Source organism: Schistocerca cancellata, chromosome 9, assembly GCF_023864275.1.
Source record: "Schistocerca cancellata isolate TAMUIC-IGC-003103 chromosome 9, iqSchCanc2.1, whole genome shotgun sequence".
NCBI lineage: Eukaryota > Metazoa > Arthropoda > Insecta > Orthoptera > Acrididae > Schistocerca > Schistocerca cancellata.
Genome location: NC_064634.1, coordinates 488896757 through 488918844, shown reverse-complemented (window position 1 = coordinate 488918844; position 22088 = coordinate 488896757).

Below are 22088 nucleotides of genomic sequence, written 5' to 3'. Positions count from 1 at the left end.
AAAGTATGTAAGATGCGCACCAGTACGACTGCAACATGCGAATTTTGTGAAAGAAATGGTATCCTGATCCAGAGCTACACCTATGGTATTGCAATGGAGATATGGGCAAAAATTACACTCCTAGACTGGACCACCAGCAGCAGTATAGCAGCTTGAGAACTGCTGCGACCACACAAACTTCGTTTTCCAGCAGCAAAATTTAACACTGCAATATGGATGATTGGACATACAGCAACTTATATAATACAAAACAGACAAGCTAATGTCAGTCACTTCCTTGTTTGTATTCTATACGAACTGTAGAACAACGGAGATGATGCAAACTATACGAAGATCTTAGGAGATATCCTAAGTATACTGATACTAAATATACCCTACACAACTGATATTCATGTACACCGCACATCGTTTTATGAAGTGAACACATAGCAGATAAAACAGCCGAGGAAGATACGATATTAGAAACACTACACGGAGAGACAGCTAGATGGAAGAAATACTTATATGGTGATGACAATCTTATTTACTAAATTAGAGAATAACTCTTTTTAGTTTCCTAAGAAAATTTATGATTTCCAGATAGAATATTGTGTTTTAAGGCCTATAACATCTTAGTTTTAAGAATTAAGTTTTTCGAAGTTTTTTTGTTATTTTCTAGACTGAGGTTTTACTTGCTGAAGAGAAGATGGCGGCAATGAAGCCATGATTTATTTCTTCACCCAAAACAGATTTTAACTTCAATAATGATGTTTGTTTTTACGAGGAAAGACTTTATCTTTGTTCCTAGAAAGGAAGAATTTTAAGTTTCAAGACATAATACTTTTATTTAACAGTATCGCGTCCTCAAAAGAACAATGCTAAAAAATAGCAATGTAACAGACTACTCATTCAAAGTTCTCGGCTCGATCCTTAATCAACCCCAGGATTTTTATCTGTCATATATCACTTCTTTCTCCTCTGGCAATGTTTGTCAATCTAAAATCTATCGAACTGCACCTTGTTTCTAAGCCCACGTTAAGCGGTAGGTCCCCTTGTAAGCAGTTCAGGAGTGGCTTACCACCTCCATCTCGACCAACGCCCAGTATACCACAATATTCGGGTTGACGACTGCTTCAGCTGCTTTTATGGGGTGGTTCCGACTGGCCCTTCCATCCGTATACAAAACGGGAATGGAAAAAAATAAACAGAGTGGAACGCTGACAAGGGAACGTACCATCGCAGCCCCCTCAGATTTAGTGGTGAGATGGCCTGGTTTGTAACCCGTGAAAAACTCAACACAGATCAAGCATGAAAACAGGAAGAACGTGAAGTCAACTGTGAAAAAGAACAAAATAGGAACACTGAACGGTCCAAGCTTAGCAAGTGCGATACTGAGGGAAGATGAACAGTCACGGCGTCAGGTTTCCAGTGTTCAGTGGTCACGGTGTTGGATGTTGGACCATAAAGCGGACGAGCCATGTTCAAAACTGCTTAATTTTTTTTTTTTTTTTTTTTTTTTTGCAGCACTACGAACTGTCCAGTCATTGAAGTGTTTATTCTCTTCCTGTAGTCTTAGCACCTGTTATACTATACATACACTACTAGCCATTAAAATTGCTAGAAGAAATGCAGATGACAAACGGGTATTCATTGGACAAATATATTATACTAGAACTGACATGTGATTACATTTTCACGCAATTTGGGTGCATAGATCCTGAGAAATCAATACCCAGAACAACCACCTCTGGCCGTAATAACGGGCTTGATACGCCTGGGCATTGAGTCAAACAGAGCTTGGACGGCGTGTACAGCTTCAACACGATACCACAGTTCATCAAGAGTAGTGACTGGCGTATTGTGACGAGCCAGTTGCTCGGCCACAGTTGACCAGACGTTTTCAGTTGGTGAGAGATCTGGAGAATGTGCTGGCCAGGGCAGCAGTCGAACATTTTCTGTATCCAGAAAGGCCCGTACGGGACCTGCAACATGCGGTAGTGCATTATCCTGCTGAAATGTAGGGTTTCGCAGGGATCGAATGAAGGGTAGAGCCACGGGTCGTAACACATCTGAAATGTAACGTCCACTGTTCAAAGTGCCGTCAATGCGAACAAAAGGTGACCGAGACGTGTAACCAGTGGCACCCCATACCATCACGCCGGGTGATACGCCAGTATGGCGATGATGAATACACGCTTCCAATGTGCGTTCACCGCGATGTCGCCAAACACGGATGCGACCATCATGATGCTGTAAACGGAACCTGGATTCATCGGAAAAAATGACGTTTTGCCATTCGTGCACTCAGGTTCGTCGTTCAGTACACCATTGCAGGCGCTCCTGTCTGTGATGCAGCGTCAAGGGTAACCGCAGCCATGCTCTCCGAGCTGATAGTCCATGCTGCTGCAAACGTCGTATAACTGTTCGTACAGATGGTTGTTGTCTTGCAAACGTCCCCATCTGTTGACTCAGGGATCGAGACATGGCTGCACGATCAGTTACAGCCATGCGGATAAGATGCCTGTCATCTCGACTGCTAGGGATACGAGGCCGTTGGGATCCAGCACGGCGTTCCGTATTGCCCTCCTGAACCCACCGATTCCATATTCTGCTAATAGTCATTGGATCTCGACCAACGCGAGCAGCAATGTCGCGATACGATAAACCGCAATCGCGATAGGCTACAATATGACGTTTATCAAAGTCGGAAACGTGAAGATACGCATTTCTCCTCCTTACACGAGGCATCACAACAACGTTTCAGCAGGCAACGCCGGTCAACTGCTGGCCTCTTCTTCCTGTCGGTTAAATTTCGCGTCTGTAGCACGTCATCTTCGTGGTGTAGCAATTTTAATGGCCAGTAATGTATATTAAAGAATACGAGTCAGGTGGTAAGAATACGTTACCGTCGCAAGTAAAGGTGATAAATAGTGAGAGCAGGTGAGATACCACGCATACATCTTACGGAAATTAAAACAACAAATAAACGTGTGTGAACTATGTTACAATAAAGCAACTCGAGAGTCAAAACGTCCAAGACGCAACGCAACTTGAGAAACGTTAAAAACATATGTTTTGAGAGAGCACAGAGAACTGTGTGACTATGAAACTGTTGCGTTATTTGTTGCAACGCTTTTGACAAACTATAGACATAGAAGCAATTCAGAGGCGGCGTACTAGATTTGTTACTGGTAGGTTTGATCATCACGCGAGTGTTACGGAAATGCTTCAGGAACTTGGGTGGGTGTCTCTAGAGGAAAGGGGGCGTTCTTTTCGTGAATCGCTACTGAGTAAATTTAGAGAACCAGCATTTGAGGCTGACTGCAGTACAATTTTACTGCCGCCAACTTACATTTCGCAGAAAGACCACAAAGATAAGATAAGAGAGATTAGGGCTCGTACAGAGGCATATAGGCAGTCATTTTTCCCTCGTTCTTCAAAAAATGGTTCAAATGGCTCTGAGCACTATGGGACTCAACTGCTGTGGTCATAAGTCCCCTAGAACTTAGAACTACTTAAACCTAACTAACCTAAGGACAGCACACAACACCCATCCCTCGTTCTGTTTGGGAGTGGAACAGGGAGAGAAGATGCATAATAATTTAGTAGGAACAGTATTCTGGATCTGACAAATTAAAAATTTAGTTGAAATTAATGATTTTCTGGTTTTTGTCTTAAAAATTAAGGAAGCAAGATTGATTAAGTAGGCGAATAAATAAGGCTAGGATGTTTAAATTTAAGCAGAAGATGTGAGAAGTTTCAACTGAATAACTATAAAACTATAGCGATAGCGTATCTCCAAAGAGCAAGTTCAGAGCTCATCTACTGCGTGTAGTGGTATTAAATTAATTCTCTCGCCCAAAATATTTGACTTAGCCACGTGAGACTTTTATTATGATTACTTACCTGTGTGCTGATTGCACAATGAAATTGAAAGCTTCATCGGCCATCAGCAAAGGAAGCAATGATTTATTCGATAACTTTAAGTGGTGCATGACTAGCCCATCGGCTAGTCGGGAGAGCAGATTTGATCAGGCGTTCCCTTAGCCGACCACACCGCGGCTTTATATATAAGTAAGCTGCGCGAGAAAAAAAGGCCCCAGTTCTCTCCAGATGCTGATTAGCGCACCACCTGTGCCAGGAGTCGCGTCGCGTCGGTATCATTGCTATAAACAGCCTCGGATGCCGTAATAAGTTACTCGGGATACGCGTAACCATGAAATCATTGTCGAGTGAAGTGTTAATTCTGGGATGACTTTAATGATCTATCTTCAGTTTGCGTATGTCGTATTTTCACGTGCCGCCGCAGGACAGACATTCTACCATTATTTAGCGTGGCGTTTGATGAATATTATCATCAAATTATGGCGAGCATTCACTTAACCATTAAATTTGAACAGTTATAGTGGCATCAGCGTATTAGACTCTGAACTGCTCTGGTAGTTGGATTGTGTGGATTCTTTTGGTCTGTGGCTTTCAGAATATAGTGAACATTTTAGAGAGAATCGTTTTTGGTTATGAATCCCAGACAATCTCCTAATTCCTCAGAGCTATAAGCTGTAGCTATGTGTATTTCTCAGATGAAGTGGGCACTAGGAATTCTAATTACAGGCTTCACGTTTTGCTAATCACTTTCTCGTTGCCAATATTGTAGTTAGAGAGCCAGTGTTGAGAACGGCAAACAACAGCATTAAATAAATAGTAGGAACATTTATAACGATTATTCCACCTGCCGCCCCACATATGGTGTATCGGCCGGGAAGCATCTTTTCTACATTACATTCCACACTATAACAATTATTCCACCCGCCACCCCACAGTGCACCGGTAATTGATTCCTGACATAAGACACACGTGCTGTAACTTATGCCGTGTATGACCAACCAGACCCGTTTTCCAGTGAAGAATTCGGTTCACTTGTCGCCTTGTCTTCAAATGTTTGCGGTTCCCATTCGAAAGCCACTTCATTGCGGCTGCTAATAGAGCAGTTATGCAGAATCTAATATTGTTATACGTTCCTTCCTTACACCTTGCTGTTTAAACGGACGCTACACCTCAACACAGACATATTTGAATACAGCGAACAGCGAAAAAAAAAAATAAACTAAAGAAAATTGGCTCGAGGGAGGTTTAAACACGCCACGCCTGCTTGGCAGTCCAACACCGTGAACACTGACGCCGCTGCTGTTTCAGACTGCTCTACATTGCACTCCTTGTCCTTGGACGTTCAGTGTTTGTACTTTCCCTTTTTCACAGTTCTGTACACTTTCTTCCAGTATTCATGCTCCATCTGTATTCAGTTTTTGACTGTCTGTCCACTGGGCCCCCTTACCACAAAATCTGGGGGGGGGGGGGGGTGCGATGGGGAATGGTCGGAGTACAGATATACAGGATTCACACAGAGTAAATAATGACTGTAGAAACTAAAATGTAGCAGATAAATCCACATTTACAGAATCGGACCACAACTTGGTCAATCAGGACCGGCGCTGAGAAATCGATTTACGGAAAACCGAGTTTTCGAGTTCATGTAAACGTGCTGAACAGGAGGATGCCACACAGATGTGTGAACCTACAGCAGGAAAGGTGAAGTCGATAATACCTACCTGGACAGGCAACAGCGAAAGTTTTTCTGCAACGCAAAAAGGATTCATCTCGTTGATTTCCTTAAAAAGGGTAAAACAATAAGTAGCGAATACCACTCAGTTTTTGTGGAATCACTGAAACAAGAAAACAATACGTGAGAAGAATTCACATCTCACGATAATAATAACAAAAAACTTTTTCTCAGAAACAAGAATTCTCTCACAGTGGGAAAAGTGGGGAATCTGAAACACGATTTATTGGACAAACTTCGCTGTTCGCTGCATTTGATACCCAGTAATTTGCACCTGCTCACGGATCAGAAGCAATTTGTGTTTGAAAAACTTTGGAGTTGAATGAAGCGGCTCTGACAGTTGCAGATGGGTATTTTGCAGAACTTTTAGCAGCGCACTTTTGGGATGCCATCTACTCACTAGATAAACGCTGGACGATGTGTGTTGACGTAGAATGAGGAAAGGAGACTGAGGTTCCACCTCCTACCGACAACGATATCATTAGCGACAAAGAAACTCAGGCTGGGTAAGCGTGTGGAGCATACTGAGCCCTGATGTCTTTAAAGGAACCACACTAGGATTCGCTTTAAGCGGATCAGAAAAACTACAGAAAACATAAATCTGAATGGGCGGAAGGAGATTTAGACTGTCGTCTTCCAGATGACTAGTCCAGTGCCTTTCTGGCCTTTGAACCATCTCTCTCCGGTTGGGGCAGAAGGGCACAAGGTCGAAAGTAAGTACACTTATGATCTAAAGCAGGTCCGACCATGGCGTGCTAAACCTCACGCGTGCAGCGTGCGCGGGCCACGTGCAGGCCAACATCCGCCCTGTCACTCGGATTTGCTCGGTCCTTCTCGGAAGTATCCGGGACAGCGCGACATTTCATTCGGCATCGCGGTGTACTGCTGAGGTCATCTGTCCATAAGCTACTTAATACAACTTAAACTAACTTACGCTAAGGCCAACTCACACACACCCATGGCAGAGGGAGGACTCGAACCTCCGATTGGAGAAGCAGCGCGAACCGTGACAAGGCGCACAGACCGGGCGGCTACCCCGCGCGGCTAGCATTGCGGTGCGGCGTCTTTCGATTGGCACAACTCTCTGAGTTCGGCAGAATCGTGGAATCAGCGCTGTTTACTCTTCGCAATTTTTTTTTCTTGGTATAAAGGACGTTCACAGAACCAGTAGCTGCTTGCACAAAAAATAAGCAGTCTAGCGAAATACCGAATCCCTTGAAGTGAATGGGAATAACAAACAGAGATGTGAGAACTGACAATTCCCATGAGTAACTGGAATTGCATATTTGCTATGAAACGATATTACAGTGCCATGTAGAAATAATTTAAAGGTTTAGTTGAAAATGACAGTGCAGAAAATTGCAACAATCGACGGACGGGATTCAATGTTCTGTACATCAAGAAACACTCTGTGCTAAATTTTCAGGCGTGGAGCGTGTAAATTGGTGGTATGTACAGTAAAATTTCTGAAAACGCACGCATTATTATATTGTCAGTTGCAAGTTTTCTATGGAACTGAACGAAGAATATGGAGAATCCATATATTACTGCAATGTACGTTGGTTAAGTCAAGGGACATTTGATTTAAAACTTGCTATTGTTGCATTTATTTAGGGAAAAGGAACGCAGTAAGGAAAATTAGAACCTCTGGAATGGATTGTAGACTTCGCATTTTAAGTGGAATGGCTGCACACGACCCAAAGTAAAACGTTGGAAGGTAACTTCTTTCTGATTTGATGCGGATGTATTTAAAAAGAAAATTGCGTTGTAGAAGGGACACTTCTGACAAAGACAGTCCAGTTACCTAAGTTCACTGCAATTAAAGAAAACGTGAGGTCTGAAGAATTAATTGTGGCCCTGAAACAATTACAAGGGTGGTTTTTTATAGGTATGTACAGGTTTTATATATGTTTTTTTCAATCTTACATTCTGATTTTGATCTGTTTTCGAGACCATTTGTCATTTCAGTTGAAAGTAGCCCTGTGCACATACCGATGTAACTCCCTAATCTGCAAGGTAATTCCAGAATGAGATTTTCACTCTGCAGCGGAGTGTGCGCTGATATGAAACTTCCTGGCAGATTAAAACTGTGTGCCGGACCGAGACTCGAACTCGGGACCTTTGCCTTTCGCGGGCAAGTGCTCTACCCAAGCACGACTCACGCCCCGTTCTCACAGCTTTACTTCTGCCACTACCTCGTCTCCTACCTTCCACACTAGTTCTGCAAGGTCCGCAGGAGTGCTTCTGTAAAGTTTTGAAGGTAGGAGACGAGGTAGTGGTAGAAGTAAAGCCGTGAGAACGGGGCGTGAGTCGTGGTTGGGTAGCTCAGATGGTAGAGCACTTGCCCACGAAAGGCAATGGCCCCGAGTTCGAGTCTCGGTTCGGCACACAGTTTTAATCTGCCACGAAGTTTCATATCAGCGCACACTCCGCTGCAGAATGAAAATCTCATTCTGGAAACGTCCCCCAGGCTGTGGCTAAGCCATGTCTCCACAATATCCTTTCTTTCAGGAGTGCTAGTTCTGCAAGGTTAGCAGGAGAGCTTCTGTTAAGTTTGGAAGGTAGGAGACGAGGTACTGGCGGTAGTAAAGCTGTGAGGACGGGGCGTGAGTCGTGCTTGGGTAGCTCAGATGGCAGAGCACTTGCCCGCGAAAGGCAAAGGTCCCGAGTTTGAGTCTCGGTCCGGCACACAGTTTTAATCTGCCAGGAAGTTTCAAGGTAATTCCAGTTATAGTGATACACCTTTTTACGTTTAAACTGCCCAGGACGTCTACATTGCTTTCCTCAGATAGAGTTTCCAAATCTCCATAATGAGGCAGCAAAAGTGCTGCAGTACTTCTATCAGCATATTTGTGTGAAAGAACTTTCTCGATTGTGAGGCTAAAGTAAGTAATGATTACGTGACAATTTGAGTGGGAAACTCTGTGGAATTATATGTGGCTATCTATATGCCTTCTGTTTGCACTAAACAAAAATTTTGTTATGCCCTCAGCGTGCCAAAAATTGCTAAATAATACTGAGAATTTGTTTTGTTTGTGATCTACGTTGTTGACAAACGTGAAATATAAAACCTAGTCGTACACAGTGCGGCTGCACTGCCATTTGAACGCGGCGCTTTCGCAGTTCTCCCCTCTTCCCCTTTTTCACGCTCAGACAGGATAGTGTGACATGGCGGGGGGGGGGGGACTTTGGTACTCGTGCACTCGCCGCCCCGGATCTAAAGCAACACAGACTTTCATTGTTATGCCTAGAGCTTTTCCATACACTGTTTCAAATTTCTTTTGGACGCAGTCACAGTAACACATTTTTAATTGTAAAATCCCGAGGCAGTATATGACGAACAGTGGTCACGCGGCGTACATTCTTGTCAGTGTGACAGTAAACGAAAGGAATTATCGTTAGTTGTAGAACGACAACGCATAAATAGGAACTCAATTCACCAATTATGATTTATTTCTTTTGATGATGTCCACTATATATCATGACAAAAATGGGTTACTATGATTATGTCGAAAAGAAATGTCACTCACTTTCTGCCATGGGAAGACTCGTTTTCCAATAGATTTTTCACGTAAAATCTCTTGCAGTGACAGTGACAGGACATTTAGGGAAGAGTCGAAGTATTAGTTCCACGTAACGTAAAGGTGATGAATATGCGTAGCTGATTCTGGATAATTTCGCGTCAAAAATTTACTGTGGAACGATGTTGCAAGGCTTTTTTTATAAACGTTACACAAGGCCACTGAAGTGCCTTCCAGATACCTGTGTTGGTACCCATGTGAGTGAACATGCTCTTGCAGATGATGCAAGTATGTTGTTTGCAGAGGGAAAGATTACCTTTTCGGTAGCTTTTATTCATGACTGTTACGGCTACGACTAAACTACAGATAAATCAACGCAATGAAATGAATACCCTTAACTGCATTCAGGCGTTGATACACGTCAACGTGGACAGTTGAAAATGTGTGCCCCGACCAAGACTCGAACCCGGGATCTCCTGCTTACGTGGCAGACACTCTATCCATCTGAGCCACCGAAGACACAGAGGATAGTGTGACTGCAGGAACTTATCTCCGTCACGCCTCCCGTGAGACCCACGTTCCCAACTTATTGTCCCGCACTATATTCGTAGTGCCCCTGCCCATTATACGCATTACTCGCGGCTTTATCGATTCACGTAGAGTTCGAGCGATATGTGTCCGCACAGAAGATGGTCAAGTGGCCAGTGAGCATTAACTATATACACTCCTGGAAATGGAAAAAAGAACACATTGACACCGGTGTGTCAGACCCACCATACTTGCTCCGGACACTGCGAGAGGGCTGTACAAGCAATGATCACACGCACGGCACAGCGGACACACCAGGAACCGCGGTGTTGGCCGTCGAATGGCGCTAGCTGCGCAGCATTTGTGCACCGCCGCCGTCAGTGTCAGCCAGTTTGCCGTGGCATACGGAGCTCCATCGCAGTCTTTAACACTGGTAGCATGCCGCGACAGCGTGGACGTGAACCGTATGTGCAGTTGACGGACTTTGAGCGAGGGCGTATAGTGGGCATGCGAGGGGCCGGGTGGACGTACCGCCGAATTGCTCAACACGTGGGGCGTGAGGTCTCCACAGTACATCGATGTTGTCGCCAGTGGTCGGCGGAAGGTGTACGTGCCCGTCGACCTGGGACCGGACCGCAGCGACGCTCGGATGCACGCCAAGACCGTAGGATCCTACGCACTGCCGTAGGGGACCGCACCGCCACTTCCCAGCAAATTAGGGACACTGTTGCTCCTGGGGTATCGGCGAGGACCATTCGCAACCGTCTCCATGAAGCTGGGCTACGGTCCCGCACACCGTTAGGCCGTCTTCCGCTCACGCCCCAACATCGTGCAGCCCGCCTCCAGTGGTGTCGCGACAGGCGTGAATGGAGGGACGAATGGAGACGTGTCGTCTTCAGCGATGAGAGTCGCTTCTGCCTTGGTGCCAATGATGGTCGTATGCGTGTTTGGCGCCGTGCAGGTGAGCGCCACAATCAGGACTGCATACGACCGAGGCACACAGGGCCAACACCCGGCATCATGGTGTGGGGAGCGATCTCCTACACTGGCCGTACACCACTGGTGATCGTCGAGGGGACACTGAATAGTGCACGGTACATCCAAACCGTCATCGAACCCATCGTTCTACCATTCCTAGACCGGCAAGGGAACTTGCTGTTCCAACAGGACAATGCACGTCCGCATGTATCCCGTGCCACCCAACGTGCTCTAGAAGGTGTAAGTCAACTACCCTGGCCAGCAAGATCTCCGGATCTGTCCCCCATTGAGCATGTTTGGGACTGGATGAAGCGTCGTCTCACGCGGTCTGCACGTCCAGCACGAACGCTGGTCCAACTGAGGCGCCAGGTGGAAATGGCATGGCAAGCCGTTCCACAGGACTACATCCAGCATCTCTACGATCGTCTCCATGGGAGAATAGCAGCCTGCATTGCTGCGAAAGGTGGATATACACTGTACTAGTGCCGACATTGTGCATGCTCTGTTGCCTGTGTCTATGTGCCTGTGGTTCTGTCAGTGTGATCATGTGATGTATCTGACCCCATTAATGTGTCAATAAAGTTTCCCCTTCCTGGGACAATGAATTCACGGTGTTCTTATTTCAATTTCCAGGAGTGTATATATACTAAGATGGTATCTGTTCTTTCGGACATCTTCATATATACAGGGTGGTCCATCTGAAGTTTCAGATGAGAATATCTCGAAAACTATACATCGGGTAAAAATAGTGGCAATACAAGTTAGTAATCTCAAAGGGGGACATCAAATTATACTACACGTCACCTCCAGCCCCCGCCCCCTTGGGTGGGGCAGGGGGCAACTTTTAAATCTGAAATAGAAACACCCATTTTTATTGCAGATTCGGATCCTCCATAAAAAAGTAATCATGTTTTGTCTGAAACATTTTCTTAAACCATTGACAGATGGCGCTGAAATCGAGAAAAAAGTAAAATTGGGGAAGAGCTCTAATTTTTTTTTAGAATCATCCGAGAAAGACGCATCAAATCGATAAAAAATGTGCACCAATTCTTTCGTTATGCCAAATTGAGCTATTTTCGTACAAAATGTACTGTATCCTACTTTTAGCGTTACCCAGGAACAACGACGTGGACATAGTAGAATGATGTTCCCACGGTGTGCTGCATTAGTGTGAGTCCCCTTGCCCCTCACATGTTGGGGTGCTTCATTAGTGTGAGTCCCCTTGCCACTCTCAATTTTGGCTGCTTAATTAATGAAATCAGCCACGAAGAAATTGTTCAAAATTATCCCCATTTGCTTCAATGCACAAAGTCAATCGTCTGCCAAAGTTGTCCACAGTTTTGAGCAGCACATCCCGTGGTATGGCTGCACACATTCTTCGAATGCGTTGCTCCATATCGTTTCGGGTTGTGGGCTTTCATAAACAATATTTTTTAGAAAACCCCACAAGAAAAAAATCAAGAGATGCTATGTCTGGTGAACGAGGAGGCCACTTAACTGGTACACCGCGTCGTATCCAACGATCAGGGCACCGTAAATTTAAAACGTTCCGCACATGTTTTAGCATAATGGGGAGCTGCTGCGTCCTTTTGGAACCACATTCGCTGCCTATTTTCTAAATCAACATCTTCCATTAGCTCCAACAAATCATCGCAGAGAAGTTGTAAATAAGATTCACCAGTAACATTTCGGTCAAAAAAATACGATCCTATCAAGTAACCGTTTAAAATTCCACACCAGACCATTAACGACCATTTGTGTTGATTGTCAACGGGCCTGTGCCAGTGTGGGTTGTCAGGGTACCAATAATGACAATCATGACGATTTAATTCGCCATTGTTTTTTGAATGTGGCTTCATCGGTGAACATGACGAATCTAAAAAAATCATTGTCACCCCTTATCATTTCCAAGGCCCATTGGCAGAAATGCACGCGTATTTGCATATCTTTCGGCGTCAATACCTGTGTCAGTGTGATATGATACGCATATTTATGTGCCTTCAGAATCTTCAAACCAGTTGATTTCGCTATTCCAGTTTGTCTCTGAATCGTACGACTACTCATTTCGGGATACAGTTGAACACAGGCGAGAACGGTAAGGGCACGAGAGTCATTTCCATTGTATTCGCGATGATGAGGGGCACGGTGCATGTATCCACGAAATGACGTCTGATCGCATTGCACCGACCTTTATACTGAGCCATAGTTCGCAGTCTGGCCACGGTAGCACCACAGTCGGGTGAGTAATGCAACTGTGAAGAGTTCCCTAACGAGATTTTAATACTATTCCGCCTCCCTCCATCAAAAACTGTGGCGGGTAGGATACATTTTGTAAAAAAATAGCTTAATTTATCGTAATGAAAAAAAAATTAGTGCAGATTTTATATCGATTTGATGCGTCCTTCTCGGATCATTCTAAATAAATCGGAGTTCTTCCCCAATTTTAATTTTTCTCGATTTCAGCGCCATCTGCCATTGGGTTAAAAATGTTTCAGACAAAAATTGACTACTTTTTTATGGAGAATCCGAATCTGCAATACAACATGGGGGTTTATATTTAAGATTTAAAAGTTGTCCCCCCGCACCACCCAAGGGGACGGGGGCTGGAGTTCACGTGTAGTATAATTTGATGTTCCCCTTTGAACTTACGATCTTGTCTTACCCACTATTTTTACACGATGCATAGTTTTCGAGATAATCTCATTCGAAACTTCAGATGGACCACCCTATATATATATATATATATATATATATATATATATATATATATATATATATATATATATATACGGCCAAACTTTCAGGAAACATTCCTCACACAAAAATAAAGAAAAGATGTTATGTGGAGATGTGTCCGGAAACACTTAATCTCCATGTTAGAGCTCATTTTAGTTTCGTCAGTATGTACTTCCACCTACGCTCAATGGAGTACGTTATCATGATTTCATACGGGACAACATGTGGTTCATGCGCGATGGAGCTCCTGCACATTTCAGGCGAAGTGTTCGTACGCTTCTCAACAACAGATTCGGTGACCGATGGATTGGTAGACGCGGACCAATTCCACGGTCTCCACGCTCTCCTGACCTCAACCCTCTTGACTTTCATTTAAGGGGGCATTTGAAAGCTCTTGTCTACGCAACCCCGGAACCAAATGTAGAGACTCTTCGTGCTCGTATTGTGGACGGCTGTGATACAATACGCCATTCTCCAGGGCTGCAGCAGCGTATCAGGGATTCCATGCAACGGAGGGTGGATGCACGTATCCTCGCTAACGGAGGACATTTTGAACATTTCCTGTAACAAAGTGTTTGAAGTCACGCTGGTACGTTCTGTTGCTGTGTGTTTCCATTCCATGATTAATGTGATTTGAAGAGAAGTAATAAAATGAGCTATAACATGGAAAGTAAGCGTTTCCGGACACATGTCCACATAACATATTTTCTTTCTTTGTGTGTGAGGAATGTTTCCTGAAAGTTTGGCCGTACCTTTTTGTAACACCCTGTATATATATATATATATATATATATATATATATATATATATATATATATATATATATGACGTATACCAACTCCTGTATACAGCTAAGGGTATTCATTCCATTGTACTGATTTAATTGTAAATTCATTCTAACGAGCTGCACGGTCACCGATGGTATCTGTTCTTTCGGACATGTCTGAAAGAACAGATACCATCTTCATAAGAAGACTGAACTGTCTTACACTATGCGGAGTACACGGCGCATCAATAATGTGATACAAATTTAAACTACATGTTGGATCTTGATTCGAAAACGTCACCCTGCCTTTTACATTCGAGATAATTCATGGATGCTGGGGACAGAAACCTCTGGGATGTGGGAACAAGAGAAAGATTGACGTTTTATTTAAGCGCAATACAACGATAGACAACATATCAAATGTTTTTGCATAAGAGTGCTAACATTAATCAAATTCCATTTCCCCATTACAATAAAATTGTCGTCTGCATTCAACACTACCATCATCATCATCAGGATTTCCTTTCAGCGTGCCGCGTAGAACTTTATGAACGACATGGCGTCTTTGGTTTTTTTTCCTGGTATAGCTTTTCTCTCTCCACTGCATCCCACGTTACTCCTCTCCTCTTGAGGAGTTCATCAACCAGGTCTGCCTCTCTCTTCCTAGGCTGCTCGATCGGTCTTTTTCTTGGTTCTCTATCTCCAAATATTGACGTATAGCTCGAGTCGGTGCATTTGTTTCACATGACCTAAGCAGTTCAGTCTCCCACCGCTGATTCTTTCCTCCATGTTCAAAGACCCCTGAAGGTCTCTCGTTACGTATTCGCTCCTGATTCTGTCTTCCTGGTTATTTCTAGACCTGACCTAAGGAACTTTATTTCACCTGCTATTTCACTTTCTTCTGTCTTATTTATGACACAGGTCTCCAGACTACACGCCGTGACTGGTAGGAGAAAGATTTTATAGATGGTCTGTTTATCTCTTAAAGGGACTTCCTTGTCCCAGATTAGATTCTGTACTTGGTGGAAGAAGCTATATCCTTTTTCTACTCGGTTTAAAACTTCTAGTGTGGTACTTCGACACTTGATATGACACTTACCCAGGTAATTGACACATGTCACACATCCAACCTTCTCGCCTTGTATTACGGTGCTACAAAGCGTGGATGTGCTACTTATCTTCACCACTGTCTTGTTCTTACCCCATTTTAATTCTTCAAATATTTTGTTCCAGTATTCCAATCTCCGTTGAACCTCCATTTCCATCCCTCCCAAAATGGCGATGTCATCAGGAATATCAAAAGCACTGAGATTTTCATTTTCTGCTTCCTTGATTTCTTTCACGATTGTGTCCAGAAGTGTAATGAAAAGAAACGGGGAAGGCTAACTGTCTTGCTGAACACCTCTCTCTGTCTTAAACCATTTTGATCTTCTACTTTCTACTTGTACACTGCTTTCACAATCCTCATACAGCATCTGAACGATTTAAATTAATGAATCAGGAACATTATTTTTTCTCAAACATCCCCATATTTTACTTCTCGGTACACTGTCGTATGCTTTTTACAAATCCAGGAACACTATTGTCAGGTCCTTTCCTTTATCCCGGTACTTCTCCATCAACTGACGGAGGAAAAAACTGAGGTCTATCGTTCGCTGTTACCTCTGAATCCATGTTGTTGTTCCTCAAATTGATGTTCGTGGCTTCTCCTCAGTTTCTTTTCTTTGATCTTTTCCATTATCTTAAGGCGATATGATAGGAGTGTGATTCCTCGGTAGTTTGCGCATTTCTTTTCACTTTAATCTCTATTGAAGATCTGAATAATGTTTTGTACTCTTGTAGTTAGTTAGTCACATCTTCGACAAATCCTTTGAAAGAGTTTTTATCGAAATGATGCTGAACGAGTCAGTTTTCAGGATATGTATAAAGGACTGGTTTCTGTGGACGGCTGACGTTTTTAAGCTGCAGAATGACTCATTGGCCTAAATTTAACATTAATGAACAAATTATTCTTCAGTCCTATTCATGTAACTATGCACAAAACCAGCTATTTTTCTACAGGCTATGAGTTTTTAAATAGAAATTCGTTTATGGAATGGACGGAGTTTTCAAGAAGAATTAATTTTAAGTTAGATTTAAAACTTGCTTCACTACCAGTCAGAAAATTTTGGTCAAATGCTAGAGCGGAACGAAAACATAGATTCGCTGTAGTTACACAATGGATTTTTGTCAGCATTTTCACAACCGAATTTGGAGTGAGAATGGACAAATGGGGTATCAAATTGATCAGCGTGAGGACTAGTTTTGAAAAAAAAATTCATTGAAACCTCCTGGAAATTAAAACTGTGTGCCAGAATGGGACTCGAATGTGCGATCATTGCCTTTCGTGGACAAGTGCTCCACCGGCTGAGCTATCCACCCACGATTCTCGATTCGTAATCACAGCTATACTCCTGCCAATACCTCATCTCTCCATCTTCCGAACTCCTGTATACGTAGCGGCACTAGAACTCCTGGAAAAAGGAGGTAAGTTTGGAAGGCAGAAGATGGGGTGCTAATCGAAGTAAAGCTGTGAGGGTCGTGAGTAGTGCTTGGATTGCTCTGTCGGTAGAGCACTTGCCCACGAAAGGCAAGGGTCCCTGGTTTGTGTCCCAGTCCGCCACACCGGTATAATCTGCCCTGAAGTTCAAATCAGCGCACAATCAGTTGTAGAGTTGAAAAATCACGCTGGAAAATATTTAACCGTCTGAAAGTAATATATGTACACTACTGGCCATTAAAATTGCTACACCACGAAGATGACGTACTACAGACGCGAAATTTAACCGACAGTACGAAGATGCTGTGATATGCAAATGATTAGCTTTTCAGAGCATTCACACAAGGTTGGCGCCTGTGGCGACACCTACAACGTGCTGACATGAGGAAAGTTTCCAACCGATTTCTCATACACAAACAGCAGTTGACCGGCGGTGCCTGGTGAATCGTTGTTGTGATGCCTCGTGTAAGGAGGAGAAATACGTACCATCACGTTTCCGACTTTGATAAAGGTCGAATTGTAGTCTATCGCGATTGCGGTTTGTTGTATCGCGACATTGCTGCTCGCGTTTGTCGAGATCCAATGACTGTTAGCAGAATATGGAATCGATGGGTTAAGGAGGGTAATACGGAACGCCGTGCTTGATCTCAGCGGCCTCGTATCACTAGCAGTCGAGATGACAGTCATCTTATCCGGATGGCTGTAACGGATCGTGCAGCCACGTCTCGATCCCTGAGTCAACAGATGGGGACGTTTGCAGGACAACAACCATCTTCACGAACAGTTCGACGACGTTTGCAGCAGCATGGGCTATCAGCTCGGGGACCATGGTTGCAGTTACCCTTGATGCAGCATCACAGACAGGAGCGCCTGCGATGGTGTACTCAACAACGAACTTGGGTGCACGAATGGCAAAACGTCATTATTTCGGATGAATGCAGGTTCTGTTTACAGCATCATGATGGTTGCATCCGTGTTTGGCGACATCGCGGTGAACGCACATTCGAAGCGTGTATTCGTCATCGCCAAACCGACGTATCACCCGGCGTGATGGTATGGGGTGCCATTGGTTACACGTCTCGTTCACGTTCGCATTGACGGCACTTTGAACAGTGGGCGTTACATTTAATTAGATCCCCGCGAAACCCTACATTTCAGCAGGATAATGCACGACCGCATGTTGCAGGTCCTGTACGGGACTTTCTGGATACAGAAAATGTTCGACTGCTGCCCTGGCCAGCACATTCTCCAGATCTCTCACCAGCTGAAAACGTCTGGTCAATGGTGGCCGAGCAACGGGCTCGTCACAACACGTCAGTCACTACTCTTGATGAACTGTGCTATCGTGTTGAAGCTGCATGGGAAGCTGTACCTGTACAAGCCATCCAAGCTCTGTTTGACTCAATGCCCAGGCGTATCAAGGTTGTTATTACGGCGAGAGGTTGTTGTTCTGGGTACTGATTTCTCAGGATCTATGCACCCAAATTGCGTGAAAATGTAATCACATGTCAGTTCTAGTATAACATATCGGTCCAATGAATTTCTTCTTGTTGTAACAATTTTAATAGCCAGTAGTGTAATTAAGGAAAATGGCCCAGAGAAATATCTTCTAGTACTCTTTAAAATGTTGAGATAAACAAATGGACTTTTAACTCTCGTTTGGCAATTAATTTGCTGTCTCTTGATCTATATACTCTTAATAACAAAGGAATACCTATAGATATTTTAGTATACTTTACGATTTATGAAGCAAACATGAAAATAAAAAAATCTGAGAAAACTGTCAAGTGCTTTATGATATGTCTAAAAGTAAGAAATAAAATAGGTTACAGAAACATTTGATGCGTCTTTGAATCATGCACGAAGTCATGTACAGCAAATGAGGTGCCGTCTGTGAATTCAGAGTTCAACTTAGAATCTTAGAATTGGAAAGAGTAGTAGAGGATATTTCTATGGCGCATTGTGTAGACCGAGCACTCTCCTGTTTTGTGGATTTGACATATTTCTATCATATATGCCCCAAGATGTAAAAAAATCCAACAATCTTTCAGTCTCAAAAATTTTTCAGTAGATAATTCTTCCAATGCGTGTGGTCGAGAAGCAATGTAAGCCTTACAAATGCTGTAGCCATCATTGTTCTTCCTCACTCACTTCTCCCGATTAAAGAAATGAATACAAAAAAGAATAAATTGGGACCGTAAATCAGAGAGCAGTTCCAGTCGAACTGCGGACTGTCCATAGCGCTCTTTCTGCGTAACTAACGTACGAGCGTTACAGCTGCTGCGCTTCTTTGTTTATGACTTTAAACATTTAAATATTTAATTTTGCAAAGCAATGTCAACGACATTTTTCCTTTAGTATTCGACTTACTGTACATGGTTTCGAATATCATTCAAAGGCACGTAAAATATTTCTCTAATCTATTTTATTTATTACTTTTAGACAAACAACATGGTTTGGGAAAACGATCAAAAAGTTTTGTTGGTGCATATAGAACTCTTTCCTGAGGTACTGACGTTTTTAATAATGAGTAATAACGGTCATTTTTTCGTCTAGTGTTGTAGTTATTGACATAGCTGTTCGTCTCACATTATGATGGATTATCTATGATGAATTTCACTAGCGAATATACTGTGAAGGTGCAATAAAATGCCTAACTTCTTAAAGAGGTTCCTCCAAAATTAATGTGACTGTACATCACACATTGTTCTTACCGCTCACCTTTGTGCAATCAATAATTTATTTCTTGGTGATGAGTTACTCCGGAAAACTATGCCATAAGACGTTATTGACTGAAAAAATGCGAAATATATCAGAAGGTTGATTAATTTGTTTTAAGACAAGCAATTATACCGACAACTTAAGTAGCTGAACTTGAGTTTTTGAGCTGTTCAATAATATGTTTCCTCCACCACAAATTTTCATCAGTATGTACACCAAAATACTGGAACATCTACCCTGTTCAAGAACTAAGTTAATTATTTGTATAACTGCATTTGCTGTACAAAAACGAATATAGTGCGTTTTCCCAAAATTAAGGAAGATTACATATCCAAAAGATCACTTATTAATTAATAATAAATGAAAATCACCAGTTTGCTTTTGTTCTACAAGGCCATCTTCAGGCATTTACTGAGTATTATCACCAAAGAAGTTAAATGATAGCAGACAACATTGGAAGAGAAGTAACACATCTAGAGTGAAGTATAAACATACAGTGAGTAACATCTTTGCAATGAAATAGTAAAAACTGAACAGTACATAAATAACAATGGAGTTGACAGGAAAACCTTTAGCACAAAATAAGAATAGCATGCCTACATAACAGTTTCTATTGATAAACAAAACTATTGAAATAAGATAAAATTAGTACTAGGCAAGGCTGCATCAAGAGGTATGAAACATGGAGAGTAATACACAACCAATTAAAAAAGAAGAGACAGTTGTCAATGTAAATACAGAATACACGAGGAACTTAAGACATATCAATACAATAAACAGAAATTAATAAATGCAGGAAAATTGAGGTGTTTGAGGGAACCTACAGTTTGAGAGTGTGGTGGTACTGCATTTTAACATTAACATTATAATCAAAGCAGTGGCTGTATACCAGTTTACATTAAATAAATGAGCAAAGTAAAATATGAACAGTATTTGATGAGACAACTACAAGGGGAGTTAAACATGGACAGTAATACAAGTACAAGTTAAAAGCAAACCCTTAACTATTGAAACTACAGCATATGTGGAATACAAAGACAACTGCAACAAATAAAACAACTTAATGACTACAGGAAAATGGGAATATGTAGGAAGAGATAGTGTGGGAAGTAATGAACAACAAAGATGATTATAATTCTTTGAAAAAATCATTAACAATTTCTTAGATGCTACCTTTGAAATGGTGTTTATTATAACGCTTGTACAGTCTGCAAAAAAGGATCAATTCAGTTTGATGAAGAGGAAGTAAATGAAGATAACGTGAGAAATGTGATACTGCGAGAAGAGTTTGTGTTCAATGCTCATGTGCACTAGCCAATCTTACACGAACACCCATGTGGAGCCTTAGGTCCTCGGCTGCACAGCCCCCATAATCAAGTCTGTTGTGCACAATTTAGGTACTTGCGGTAACCCCTGGGACTTTTGGAAGCTGGTGACGTAGAGTAGTGGCTGTCTTTGTTGGGTGTCTCCGTGCAGATGTCGTTACGTATCCGTCCTGAGCGGCTGTAGTTTTGCGTGGACTGCCTTCGCAATGTCGATCCTCTATCCAGTGCCTTTCCTGGCACTTTTTCCACAGCCTGGAGACAACACTTTGATTAACGTTAACAATACTGTATTTCCAACGGTGACTTGTCTCATGTTTTGTCCCATCGGAGCGATGAGTCTGACACGATCCGCCACGGAAAGCCTGTTCCGAGGCCCTGTGCTGCGCTACGAGGCACACAGACTACTGTGCATTCACTTCAACTCAGCTCTGCTGTACTGCGTTTGATTACAAGGCGTGACTGCACGGCCCCCGATGTGGCAGAATGCCAATGACGAACGAATTCGCGTTATGTAGGCAATCAACTTCCTACATAAACAGAAAAGGAACGTCCATAGTGATTACTGGTGGGTAATTTGGAAATATGTTTAACTTTTTTTGATGAGTGTAATAGCACTCTACATTATCGAGACAGGCACTGCTGTCTTGCAGGAAGAGTACCTTCATGCCTAAATAATCCACTACTGGCCATTAAAATTGCTACACCAAGAAGAAATACAGATGATAAACGAGTATCCATTGGACAAAAATATTATACTAGAACTGACATGTGATTACATTTTCACGCAATTTGGGTGCATAGACCCTGAGAAATCAGTACCCAGAACAATCATCTCTGGCCGTAATAACGGCCTTGATACGCCTGGGCATTGAGTCAAACAGAGCTTGGATGGCGTGTACAGGTACAGCTGCCCATGCAGCTTCAACACGATACCACAGTTCATAAAGAGTAGTGACTGGCGCATTCTAACGAGTCAGTTACTCGGCCACCATTGACCAGACATTTTCAGTTGGTGAGAGATCTGGAGAACGTGCTGGCCAGGGCAACAGTCGAACATTTTCCGTATCCAGAAAGTCCCGTACAGGACCTGAAACATGCGGTCGTGCATTATCCTGCTGAAATGTAGGGTTTCGCAGGGAACGAATGAAGGGTACTGCCACGGGTCGTAACACATCTGAAATGTAACGTCCACTGTTGAAAGTGCCGTCAATGCGAACTAGAGATGACCGAGACGTGTAACCAATGGCACCCCATACAATCACACCAGGTGATACGCCAGTATGGCGATGACGAATACACGCTTCCAAGATGCGTTCACCGCGATGTCACCGAACACGGATGCGACCATCATGATGCTGTAAACAGAACCTGGATTCAT